Below are 13232 nucleotides of genomic sequence, written 5' to 3' on the forward strand. Positions count from 1 at the left end.
CTTGTGCTTGCCAGGGCAGCACTTATTCCACTGAGCCATTTCTCCCACCCTTTGAAAACTGTTTTGTGTAAGTTTCATTAATACTGCTCCATTAAGGGAAGCAGGCCACACTGCTCTTTTCTGCCACTTGAAGTTAGTCCAAGTTCCCCAGTTAGCTTATATTGATTTGTGGAAGAATATGAGCCTTATCTTTATTTCTGGGTGCACATAGAAATTTTGGCTCTCCTGTTATCTCTCTGGACTCAGAGTAGGGTGCCTTATTAAGAACCACTGAGAGTGAGATTTATGGATACTGTTTTTACCTTCTCTAATGCCATCCCACAAGGAATTTGATCCGTCAACTCCATATTCATCCATTGTTGCCATTAATAAGTGTAGGACTACTGTATAGCATTTTGTGGTAGTCTGGCTGGAGGAATTTTGTTCTGAAAATTCTTTCTAATGTGCCCTATTCTTTGTTTTTGATTAGGGAAAAACAGCTGTGGTTGGGGCTTTTATCCCCTGGCATTTTATGGCATTTCTGAGTTACTGGTTTCTTTAGTCCCAAGTCTGGGCCATATTATGCAGAAGAGAAGGCCAGGGACCTCATCATTTTGCTGTTTCCTAGGACTCAAATTCCCTTCAAGTGGCTCTTCTTTTTCTTTACTTTTTACAGTCTTAGGGGCCGGGGAGATGGCTTAGTGGAATAAGTGCTTCCCTGGCAAGCGCAAGGGCCTGAGTTCAATCCCTGGTTCCACTAAAAATAAATAAATAAATGTTCATCTGTTTGGCCAGGGAGATGGCTCAGTGGAATAAACGCTTCCCTGGCAAGTGCAAGGGCCTGAGTTCAATCTCCGGTTCTGAAAAAAAAAAATCTAGCTACTTTTACAGTCTTTTGTTAATTGTATGTTTATGATTTTAACTGTACTTGGGGCAATAAGGAAAAATAGATCTACTTCATCTCCCTGAGTACATTATACTTTTGTGTCTTAATTTTTTTTAGCAAAAGGGAGACTACAGCTACAGAGTAGACATTGCTTATCAACTACATTTTACCATTCTTATTTCATCTTGACCTGCTTCTTGCTTATGGTGTTATTTTGCTATATTTCAAAGCAAAAATGATACATCACATCATTTCACAATTACATTAACACATACACAAATATATCTTTAATACTGTCATTAAACCTAATAAAATTAATAAATTCTTGCGCAATACTCTAACAAAATGCTTTCTTGGTTAAATTAGCGAGAGTTAGTACTTACTATTTGTAAGAATCTTTCCAGATATAGTCACCATCAGAACATTACTGTGCTGATGATTGATGAAGTATAAAAACTGAGACATTTAATCATAGCAACATGGTAACCATGGTATTCTGGCACTCACACTAGATAATCACTTGGCTCCTTTATAGCTAAAATTCTTTATATTATTCTTTAGCACTTTCTATCACAAGCTGTGAACAGGTGTTATGAATCAAAACAGTGGGTAGTTGGAATCAGATAGGCTTTTATTTTGTATAATTATTTAAGAAAGTTGGATACTTGAGCCATACCAGATGGACTGAATTCTAGCTTTGCAATGAGTAATTTGTGCAAGTTAATTTTGCTATGCCATAACTTCTTCATCTATGAAAGGCAATAAAATTGCATCTATTACTCACAGGGTTGTGATATAGATCAGATAAGTGTTCAAAAGAATACTTGGAATAGTATTGTTCAATAAATAGCTGATTACTACTATTTTGCTATTATTATTTCAAGCTGCCTTCTTGGTTTATAATTTCTGGAAATCTTAAGCTAAGATGTTGTGTACCCTGAGATTATCACTAATTTACCCTACAATTATGAATTTCTAGACCCATGGAAATTGTCAAGTGAAGATGGCATAAACAGTGTATATTTTTCTCAAAGACAAATGATATGATAGTAAGCTGTAGTGATAGGCATGGGCAGTCTGAGACTGTTAGGATCTGACCTTTTTTCCTTTTTCCAGCTTTACATGAAATTCTCTTTGCTGTACCACATACAGGCCCTCAAGAGATGAAGTCATGCTGAAATGTTCTAACAAATGGACAAAGTATTTATTATCTCCCTATATCTTGAAATAAAAATATCATTGCTTCTCTGATTTAGCATCTAAAACATGACAGATGAAACATAAATTTTTCTCAAGAGCCATGCAATTACTCTGCATTAAGAAGACAATGTGTTGGATGTGCGGGTGATCGGGTTGCAATATCTGTCACACTGTTGATTACCAAGGTTGATTCAACTGATCTGGATGGCTAGGCAGGTGTCCCCTTCCTCCCTCAGCATGCCATGTGCATCCCTCCCAAAGCTGCGCACTCGGTAGAAGAGGAAGACCACCCCCGATAGAAGAGGATTACTCCTCTCTCAAATGTATATGGGTAGCTGTGCTCCCCTGCTAGAACCTCTAAACAAGGTCTCAAGAAGATAATGTGTTGATAAGTCAAGTAGGAGAAAAGAAACTTGTTTAATCTAGCAAGAACATAGCAACGTAACTCTGAAGAGGTAAAGTTATTTGTTGCCTGCTAATTGCTCAAATCCATGTTAAACAACAGGGGAGGTGAATGAATTTCTGTATAAGTAAGGTTCTTTTTCAAAGAGGTTACTCTAACATATATTACACACACTCATCCATGTCCAAGTTATTGGACTAAATATCACTGTATTACTAGTCCTCTGACAAGAACTACAAGGCTTTCAGTCTTTCATGCGAAGTGTTCCCCAAAATATTAAAACTTCCACTGTGTTCTCAAATAAATGTGCCAGCATATGATGTGACATCTCACTCCACTTAATTCTTCTTATACTAAAATCCATTTATCTATAATAAGTGTAAAAAACCTTTGAAACTGCCCTGCTTCTTCAATGATTCATCTTCATCATACAATAATTACCAGTGTGATTATAGCAAACCTAGCAGCTCTCTCTCTCTCTCTCTCTCTCTCTCTCTCTCTCTCTCTGGTGTATGTGTGTTTGTGTATGTATTAAGGTAGGGTTGAAGAGTAGGTGGCAAATTCCAAACAATGTTAGAGAAAATCATCTCTTCTCTCAGTAATATGCTCTATTTTATTTCCTCAGACATTGCAAGAACTCTTGTATTCATGGTCTAAAACTTCTTGAATAATTCCATCAACATCTGCCACTATGCATTTCCTATACCTGTAGTAAATTCACACCTAGTACACATGGAGGAGGATAAAAAAGATATAATCGTGTTTTGATTGTATTTTGAGACAGGATCTCTATGCAGTTCAGTCTGGCCTTGAATTTATGATGTAATTGTAGGCTGGCCTTGAGCTTGCTGGCAATCTTCCTGCCTCAGACTCCTGAGTACTGGGAATATAAGTATGATCTTGTGCCTCTGGCTGAGAAGATATCATCTTAGCATCTTTAAATCTCTCTTTTACACCCTTTATCTCTTTCCCCAACAAATCATCCTCTTTCCTATCCAATGATGAAAATGAAAGCTCCCATTCATGTAAATGGGGAGCAAAGGAAGAGGAGCATTATTTATACTAGATAAAGCAGCCCACCCCAAAATGCCATGTTGTACACAAAATACCATAAGATAATTTTATTTTATTTTTATTTATTTATTTAATTTTTTCTTTTTTTTTTTTGGTGAAACTGGGGATTGAACTCAGGCCCTTTTGCCAGGGAAGCGCTTATTACACTGAGCCATCTCCCCTGCCCCATAAGATAATTTTAATAAGTGATGCAGACTGAAAGTAGTCAAAGATCTAGAGTCAACCAAAATAAAGAACTGTCTTAATGTAATCAGCGAAGGAAAATTGGACGAAGTGAAATTAAAAGTGTAGGCAGAATTTAAATCAGAAGTGTGAACTAAAGGCATAATTTAAATTGGAAGTCACCGACTCAGATGCTGAAAGCGACAAGACAGGTCTTTTTATTGCTTTTATGTATTTCATTAATTTATTTATTTGGTACAAGGTCTCCATATGCAGCTTGGAGTAATAGTGATCCTCCTGTCTCAGCCTCCCCAACACTGGGATTACAGGTGTGCACCACCCCTCCTGGACTCGGTGGCCAGCTTAGTTTGGGCCTGGCACAGCATGTGCCACTGGGGATCAAACCCAGGTCTTTGAGCTTGCCAGACAGGCACTTAGACCACTGAACTATCTCCTTGACACTATGTGTTTATTTTTTTAACTTTATTTTTATTAGTACATATTTGTCATATATAGCAATAATATTCATGGGGGAATTATTCCTGTACATAATATATCCTAGTCCTTTTCCCCATTTCCCCTCCCCTCCCTTCAGCCCTTCTTCCCCTCTCCATTTACAAAAATTGTTTCCATTTTTGCTTTCCATTCTTTGTTGTCTTTTCCTATCTTCCCCTTTCCACTCCCCTCCCTTTTACCCTTTCTTATTTGAATAAGTTCTTCCGACTTCGTAATATCTACCCTCCATTTTGCTTTTCATTTACTCTGACTTTCTTACACAAGAAAAACATTGCAATATTTGAATATGTATGTCCAAGTTATTGCATTTAGGATTATGGTCCCAAGGTACAGCTATTTTCCTACAAATTACTCAAGTTAATCCTTATTTGTAACAGAGTAGTACTCCATTACATGTAAATATTACATTTTTTATCCATTCATCTTTCGATGAACATATGTGCCATTTTCAAGATTTAACTATTATAAGTTGTGCTGCTATAAACATGAGTTTGATGCTTTCAACTTCTTAAATAAGATATCCAGCAGGGGAGCAGCTGGTATAAACGTAAATTCTTTACATTTTTAATGAATATCCATGCTGACTTCCATAGTGGTTGTACTACTTTACATTCTCACCAGCAATTGAAAAGGTTTTTTCCTTACAGCTTCACCAACATTTGTTACTGGGTTTGATTTATTGATAATATCAAGAAATGATATGAATATCATTCTTTGTGGAGTGAAATAAAGTCTCAGTATTGTTTTAATTTACATTTCTCAAAAGACCAACAATGTTGAACATTTTTTTTGTATATTTATTTGCTGTTTGTACTTATTCATCTGAAAAATGTCTGTTTATTTCAGATGTCTGTTTTTAGATTGGGTCTTTAAATTTTGGGGATCTGATTTTTTTCAAGTTCTTTACATGCTCTAGATGTTAGTTCTTTAAGCAAATCTTTTAAATAAACAACTAGATTAGGGGGTGGGGAGATAGCTCAGTAGAATAAGCGCTTGCCTGGCAAACACAAGGGCTTGAGTTCAATCCCTGGTTAGACAAACAAACAAATAAACAACAAAAAACAAACAATAACAAAAACAAACAAACGAGAAACAAAAACAACTAGACTAGAAATAAACAATGAGAACAGTGAAAACATGAAAGACTTATAATTATATATCCAGGGAAATGTGATGTATATTCTATGCTATATACTATTTACATTAAATGAGGTTGTTAGGTTCTCATACATGGAATATCTTAATTCTACTTATTTTCCTTTCCTCATCTTCTCAGCCCTCATTCTTTTCCCCTTGGACCACTTCCCAATTGCAAGAGATCCATCTTCTGGTCCCCTTATATCCATCCTTAGTATTTGTTTTTCATTTGTTCTTTGCCTCACTCAGATGAGAGATACTATGTTGTATTTAAACTTGTGAATTTGGCTTATTGTATAAAAAATTAAAATTTATTTATTCATTTATTTATTTTGGCTGGCTCAGGCTGCCTTAATGGAGGGTCTGGCAAGGCATGTGGAGCTGGGGATCTAACCACGGTATCCTGCTACTGACTCCATTTGCATAAGTAGGTGCTTAAACAACTGAGCTAACCGGCAGGCACTCCAAAATTTAAAAATGTGGTGCATGTGCATTGATAAAGACACAACACCACCTATATAACATTTCTTATTAGCATTTGTAATAATTACATTAGTCTTGTCAAATTTCTCTCTCTCTCTTTTATAATATATATATATATATATTTTTTTTTGTTCGTTTTACTCACCCTTTCCTCCATATTCTCTTCCACCCCTTTGCCCAGATCCCTTTCTCATCACTACAAATTGTACCTTCCTGTATCCTATCATCTATTTTTTTTTATCTATCTCTTTAAACTGTTTGTTTGGGGGATTTCTCATATAAGAGAAATTGTATGATATTTAAGTTTCTGTGTGTGATTTATTTTTTCAACTAGAATTTTATTCTCAAGATGAACCTACTCTTCTTCAAATGACTGACTTTTACCCTTTTTGCATGTCTGTGGTACATAATGATAGCATTAAGTATGGAGAGTTGGTACCTGTACATTGGTGAGGACAACAAATCCATAATGGCTAATTTTACATACTTTCCAAAGGACTGAATGAAGGCTTGGCATTATCAGTACCACCCTTTTGAGATGTCTCATTACCTCATGAAGTGGGTCATCTTCTCCCACTCACTAAGACTGAAACTCTTAACACTAAAGACTGTCCAAAGAAATACCTTCAATAGTTTACAATCATGACCACTGTCTGAGTCTCCAATTATCCCTTCAATTATTGTATACACCCAATGAGCAGTGGCTAACTCAGCGTGTCATTGTCTCTCTCCATTATACAACATTGACCTCCTACCTGTCATTTTATGAATTACTAAGTTTGTTTCTATTTCTTTTCTTCATCCTTCACTGTACTCCTCATACAGACAGTTGGGAAATCTTTGCCAGGTTCCCAATAGTACATGAAAACTTAACTCATTTTTGCTCTTCCCCCTCCTAAATATATATTATACTACATAATAATATTTGTACTACATAATGATCATATTTCTCATAGAGATTTGGTACTTGTTAAATTGTGGCATAAACATTCCAGACTTGGTGGCATACATCCATAATCTCAACAGTAAGACAGCTGAGACAAGAAGATTACTGCCAGTTTGAGACCAGCCTGGACTACACAGGGAGTTCAAGCCCAGTCTGAACTACACATCAATATCCTGTCTCCAAAAATAATGTAGCATGCACAATTTCGTTTTTAAAATATAATTTCCCTCCACTTCCTCATGCTTACTTCCATCTCTTGGTTCCTCTACCATATTTTAAAGACATATTTTGTTATTTTCTATTGTCTATCTTTTATTTTGCTCTTTTTTTCAATCTGGTAAAAGACATTTATTAAAACCCAACAGCTAACATAATTCTTTTTTTCCATAATTTTATTGACAAATAACAATGAGATAGTTTCACACCAAATTGGTAAGACAGTTTCAATAATTAACACATTGCACACATTCCTCTCAGTGGTTAATTGCGGTACAAGATGCAGACATGATATCCTATCTACAAACACCATTAGAACAAATCACTCTATTCATTAAGAGAATGTAACTATATATCTGTCCTAACCATTTTGAATACACAGATACAAAATGGACATTCACTTATATATCCCTTTTCTGTTTAGTTCTGTCATTTGAATACTATAGGAGTGTTAACTCAGTAAAAAAATTCTAAAAAGTCCAGCATTCCATAATAATATTGGGTCTTCTGCTTGACTGGCAGTGTCAGAAATTGTTCACCTGAGTTCCTACAGCTCAACGTAACAGCATGGATTTACTTCTTGTACTTAGTTTTTATGCTTTTCTTTTTTTCTTTTTTATTTTTTTTCCAAAATTTTATTGATAAACAGCAATGAGACAGTTTCAAATCAAATTGGAAGTACAGATTCAACAAATAACACACTGCATATATTCTTCTTAGTGGTTAATTGCTGTACAAGATGCTGAATTGAGATCCTATTTACAAACACCATTAGAACAAATCATTCTATTCATTAAGAGAATGCATCTACATATCTATCCTAACCACTGAATACACAGATACAAAACGGACATTCATCTGTATATCCCATTTTTTCTAAGTTCCATTATTGAATATTATAGGTGTGTAAACTCAGCAAAATATTCTAAAAGAGTCCAGTAGACCATAATAGCATTGAGTCTTCTGTTCAACTGGCAATGTCAGAAATTATTGACCTGAGTCCCTCACAGCTCAACATAACAGCATGGCTTTACTTCCTATATTTCGTCTTCATACTTTTCTAATGGATGGTTAAGACCAAGGTAAAGCAGGACCTATGCAACAAGAGTTGTAGCTTTTTGGTCTGAGAAGGTCAGTGAAATCCCCTCGGTATTTATCCTGAGATCCTGTACCTCAGATTAGAACCTTTGTCAGTGTCAGCCATGTGGATGAGTCATGGCCATTGCTTGACCAATGTGCTCTCTGTGAAAGCCTGAGAGAGTGTCTTCCCCCAATGTGACTCTCCTTAGGCACACTCTATGTCATCGATCACTTTCCTCTTTGGCCCCATAATCTTCTTGATCAGAAAATTTGGGACACTACCGAGGTACATGACGTTACAGTACAAGTTCTCATATGTCCTGAGTCTTGATTGACCTTAGAAGGTTAGGGTCAAAATGTTGGCTTTCTTTGTAGCCCTCCTTTTTCTCTAATTTTGGTCTGCAAACTTAGGTTGTTAACCATCCAGAAGACAAGCTTATTGTTATTATCAAACGACTTAGGCTATTAAGCTTAACCTCACTATCTCACTGCATTTCAAACATCTTAGGCATAAAAAGGAACCGGTATTTTTCATCAAGTATTGATATGTTGAACTTTAAGTCCCTACATAATATGATAAAAAACATTTAAAAATTAGATTATATTTTAAAAGTAGGATAAAGAATTATATACTTCTCATGTTTGCACATAAGTCCAAAAATCTCACCATATAAAACCTTGAAGCAGGACAGTCCCACAATATTCCTTTTCCTGTCTCTTGCTTTCATTCACCATCCCCTTCGTCTTGAACATCCACCTACCCAAGAGACATCATAGCAGTAACTGGCATGTCATGACAGGCAGCCCATATTCAGAATATCAGAATGACAGGCACTCCAAACATGAAACTACTATTACAAATTACCAGCTGCAGTGCAGTAGCTTAGTTCACAGGTATTTATTTTGCTCTTTACATGTTGTGTTTCTCATGACAGGAACCATGTGATATTTGTGTGTTTGATTTATTTCATTTAATATTATTGTCTCAAAGCTCATCCATTTGCCTACAAATGACTCAAATTTATCATTCCTTAAGGCAAGAAAGTACTACATCATCTATAGATACCACATTGTCTTACCCATTTACCTACTGATGTACATGTTGGTCTCTTCAAAATATAGCTGCTATGAATTAAGCTGCTATTATATGATATTAAACATTTGTTTTCATGTATTTACTTGCCATGTGTATTTCTTCATCTAAGAAGTGTATATACATCTCAGATGCCGATTTTTGGATTGGGTCTTTGAATTTTGGAGTCCTGGTTTTTTAATTCTTTATGTGTTCTGCACAGAAGACCTGTGTCAGAGGAACAGTCCGCTGTAATTTCACCCAACTTCACTGATTTTCTTTTCGCTCAGGTGGAAATTTCTTTACAAGTGCAAAAACTTTACAAAAAGTGATCCCAATTGTTGATTCCTTAAAATACTTCCCATACAATTTGGTTTTTGATTATGAACTCTCTACATAACCCTGTCTTTAAGATTTCTACCTACTTTTTCAACCAGAATATTTAGTGCTTGTGTTTGAATATTTAAAACTTTGATTCACTTTGATTGTACTTTAATGCATAGTGAAAAACATGGGTGTAACTTTAGCACTCAGCAGGGGGAAATCCAGTTTATCAAGCACCATTTACTAAAGAGATTAACATTGTTCTAGTGAACATGTTTGACCCCTTTGTCTAAGATAAGGTGGTTGAGTGTGTTTGTAGTTATGTTTCATCTTCTAATCTGTTTCATTGATCTTCAGATCTGTTTTTATGCCAGTACCATGTTGACTTTATCACAGCAGCTTTGTGGTATAATTTCAAGTCAGGGGTTGTAATGTCTCCTGCCTTGCCTTTGTTTGTCAGAATTGCCTTTGCTATTTTAGGTCTTTTCTGGTTCCAAATGAATTTTAGGGATGGTTTCTATAGATCTGTGAGGTATGATAATGTTATTTCAATAGGGATTGCATTAAATTTGTATAATAATTTGGGGAGTATGGCTCTTTTCACAATGTTGGTTCTTCCTATCTAGAAGCAAAGAATATCTTTCCATTTTCTAAAATATTCTTTGGTCTCTTTTCTCAGAGCCATGTAATTTTCCCTGCATAAACTTTTTATTACCTTCTTGAAATTGATCCATTAAGTATTTCATTTTTTGTATGTTACTGTGAAAGATGTGCTTTTCCTAGTTTCTCTCTCAGTGTATTCATTGTTTGTGTACAATAATGTTGTTGATTTTTGAATGTTGAATTTATATCTTGCTAAGTGAACTTTGGAGGACTCCAGGAAGCCTGTAAGACCCTGGTAAGCTCTGACCTTCCATAGCCTCTAGTGCACAAGCGTGGAGCTATTGCTGGTGCCACTTGAAACTTTTCAGAACTGAGGTGGACTCTGAGTGGCCTGTGGAACACAGGACAGTTGTGATCTGTGGGCCATTTGAGTGCAAGTGTGGAGGTTTCTTGGCTCCATTTAAAACTTTGGCAGACACTGGGTGGCCTGTGAGCCTCTGCCTTGGTGATTATTGCGAGATTCAAAACTGCCAAGATGTGGGAGCAATAGGCAAGCTCCATCCTCCAGCCCACCCAGAACAAACCCAAGAGACAAAGACATACAAGAGCTTGGAAATCACACACTCAAAATCTCTGAAAATGATAGCAACTGAAGTAGAGAAACAAGTCCATCAGGCTACAGAAGAAATAAGACAAGAAATAATCTCTCAGGCCCAAAAAGAAAGGACAAAAATCATGAAAGAATTGCTCAGCAACCTAAAGAAGATATAGAAAAATAGAGGAGAATACAAAAGTGATGGAAACACTGAATGAATAATGCAGGAAAAAATTAGAATGCATGAAACAGATTCAAACAGATATACAGGAAATTAAGAACTCTAGTGAAAGCTCCAAAATTGCTTGAATGAAACTGAAGATAAACTTTCTGATCTTGAAGATAGTGTTGCAGCTAATGAATGTGAAATAAATTATCTCATAATACTAACAAAGAACAAGGAAATAATGATTCAGCAGTTGCAAGATGATGCAAAGAAAAATAATGTAAGAATAGGTGTCAATGAAGCAGCAGGAGACAGCAAAAATGACATAAAAAACTATTTTTCAGAAGTACTAGCAGAACATTTTTCGAACAAGGGAAAAGAAGCTGACATATGGATAAGTGAAGCATACAGAACTCCACACAGCCATAATCACAATACATCTACACCCAGACACGTAATAATCAAGATCTCAGAAATTCAGCAAAAAAGAAAGAATTTCAGCAAAAGAATAAAGTATTAAAAGTTTCTACAGAGAAGAAACATCGCCTACAATGGAAAGCCCATCAGAATCATGGTAGATTTCTCAACACAAACCATCAAATCAAGAATAGCTTGGAGTGCCTGTGGACATCCTGGTACAGCACTGCTGTCAGAGCACCCGAGGATCATCTGTACTGAGGCACAGACAAGAAAATATCAATTAGACAGAAGAAGAATGGTGTTAAAGTATATTTCTAGCAGCAAGTGCTTTGGGGGATTGCAGAAAGTTTTTGAACATGAAAGTGTGGAGCTAAAATTTAAAATGAAATTTGCTGTCTACTTATCACCAAAGGCACACTACAAAGTGCCCTCCTTGTATTGACTCTCTGGTTTAACTTGCACAGAACAAAATTTTATATCAAAATCTAGTTAACACCAAGCTGCCTCAGAACATGGCCTTGTTGTCATTGCTCCAGATACCAGCCCTCGTGGATGCAATATTAAAGGTGAAGATGATAGCTGGGACTTTGGCACTGGAGCAGGGTTTTATCTGAATGCTTTTGAAGATCCTTGGAAAACTAACTACAGAATGTACTCTTATGTAACAGAGGAGCTTCTCCAACTCATAAATGCCAATTTTCCGGTGGACCCTCAAGGACAACTATTTTTGGCCACTCCGTGGGAGGTCATTGAGCTCTGATTTGTGCTTTGAAAAAACCTGGGAAATACAAATCTCTGTCAGCATTTGCTCCAATTTGTAACCCAGTGCTCTGTCCTTGGGGGGGGGGGAGCAGGAGAAGCCTTTACTTGGTATTTGGGAACAGATCAAAGTAAGTGGAAGACTTATGATGCAACTCATCTTGTGAAGTCTCATCCAGGTTCTCAGCTGGACATATAGGATCAAGGAAAAGACAACCAGTTCTTTGAAGATGAATAGGTCCTCCTAGATAACTTCATCGCTGCTTGTACAGCAAAGAAAATCCCTGTTGTTTTTAGATTACAAGAAGGTTATAATCATAGTTACTACTTCATTGCTACCTTTATTGCTGATCATATCAGACATCACACAAAATATTTGAATGTGAGAAAAATTTCAGATGAAGATAAGAGAATGACTCCAATCATCCTTCATAGGCTTGTCAGAGAGAGTGGAGCTAATTTGGGAAGCAGTTTAGAGGATTCTGACAGAACATCACAGAGTTTCCACATCAGAAGTTCCTTAAAAGTCCCCTATGAGAGCTTCTGGCTTCCCTGCCACTGCGGGACTACTCTGGGCCAAAACTCAGGCACTCCGCATGAGTGAGACACTTTACCACGCCCTTGGGACCCAACCACCCCTCCAGAGCCCCACCCCAAAGTCCACCAAGTGAGTGAGAACTTCTGCAATGCTCTCGGGACACACAGATCCAGCCCAAGCCCAGGACCTGTGAGTGTGTAGGAGAGGTTCTGCGCTCCCCTGTTCACACTGGGCCAGGGGCACAACAGAGGGGCACCGCAGGATCATTGTTGTGACAGAAGGGCACAACAAGTTCACTTCTAAGGGCTGCAGCAAGAAGGAGCTGAACACAACAGCTAGAACCAAGCCAGGCATAACTGGATAAACTCAAACTTAATAGATCTGCACCCAAATTTCAGTAGGTGCTAAGGTTATAACTGCACCAAAGCTCTACAACAAAGGTCAGAGGTCAGTGCTCTATGAAATGACAATGACAATTAGGAAAATGCAATCTCAGGCCTCGATCCCACCCAGAAAAAGTACAGAGGACAATTTCTCAGCTGAAATGAATGAATTAACAGTATCAGAAGTAAAGAAACAAAAACAGAAAAGTATAGAGGAACTCAGAGCAGAATCATTTTCTGAAATAAAAAAGAAATCTCCAAATTCATAGCGTCTAAATTAAAGAATAAAA

At 36.8% G+C, this 13232-nt stretch overlaps 1 pseudogene; it reads left to right on the forward strand.

Moving 5' to 3' along the window:
- Window positions 1–11557: 11557 nt before the first annotated feature.
- Window positions 11558–12625, forward strand: LOC101562060 (annotated as a pseudogene).
- Window positions 12626–13232: the final 607 nt, after the last annotated feature.

Source organism: Octodon degus, unplaced genomic scaffold (genome assembly GCF_000260255.1).
Source record: "Octodon degus isolate 3935 unplaced genomic scaffold, OctDeg1.0 scaffold00345, whole genome shotgun sequence".
In the NCBI taxonomy this organism is placed as follows: domain Eukaryota; kingdom Metazoa; phylum Chordata; class Mammalia; order Rodentia; family Octodontidae; genus Octodon; species Octodon degus.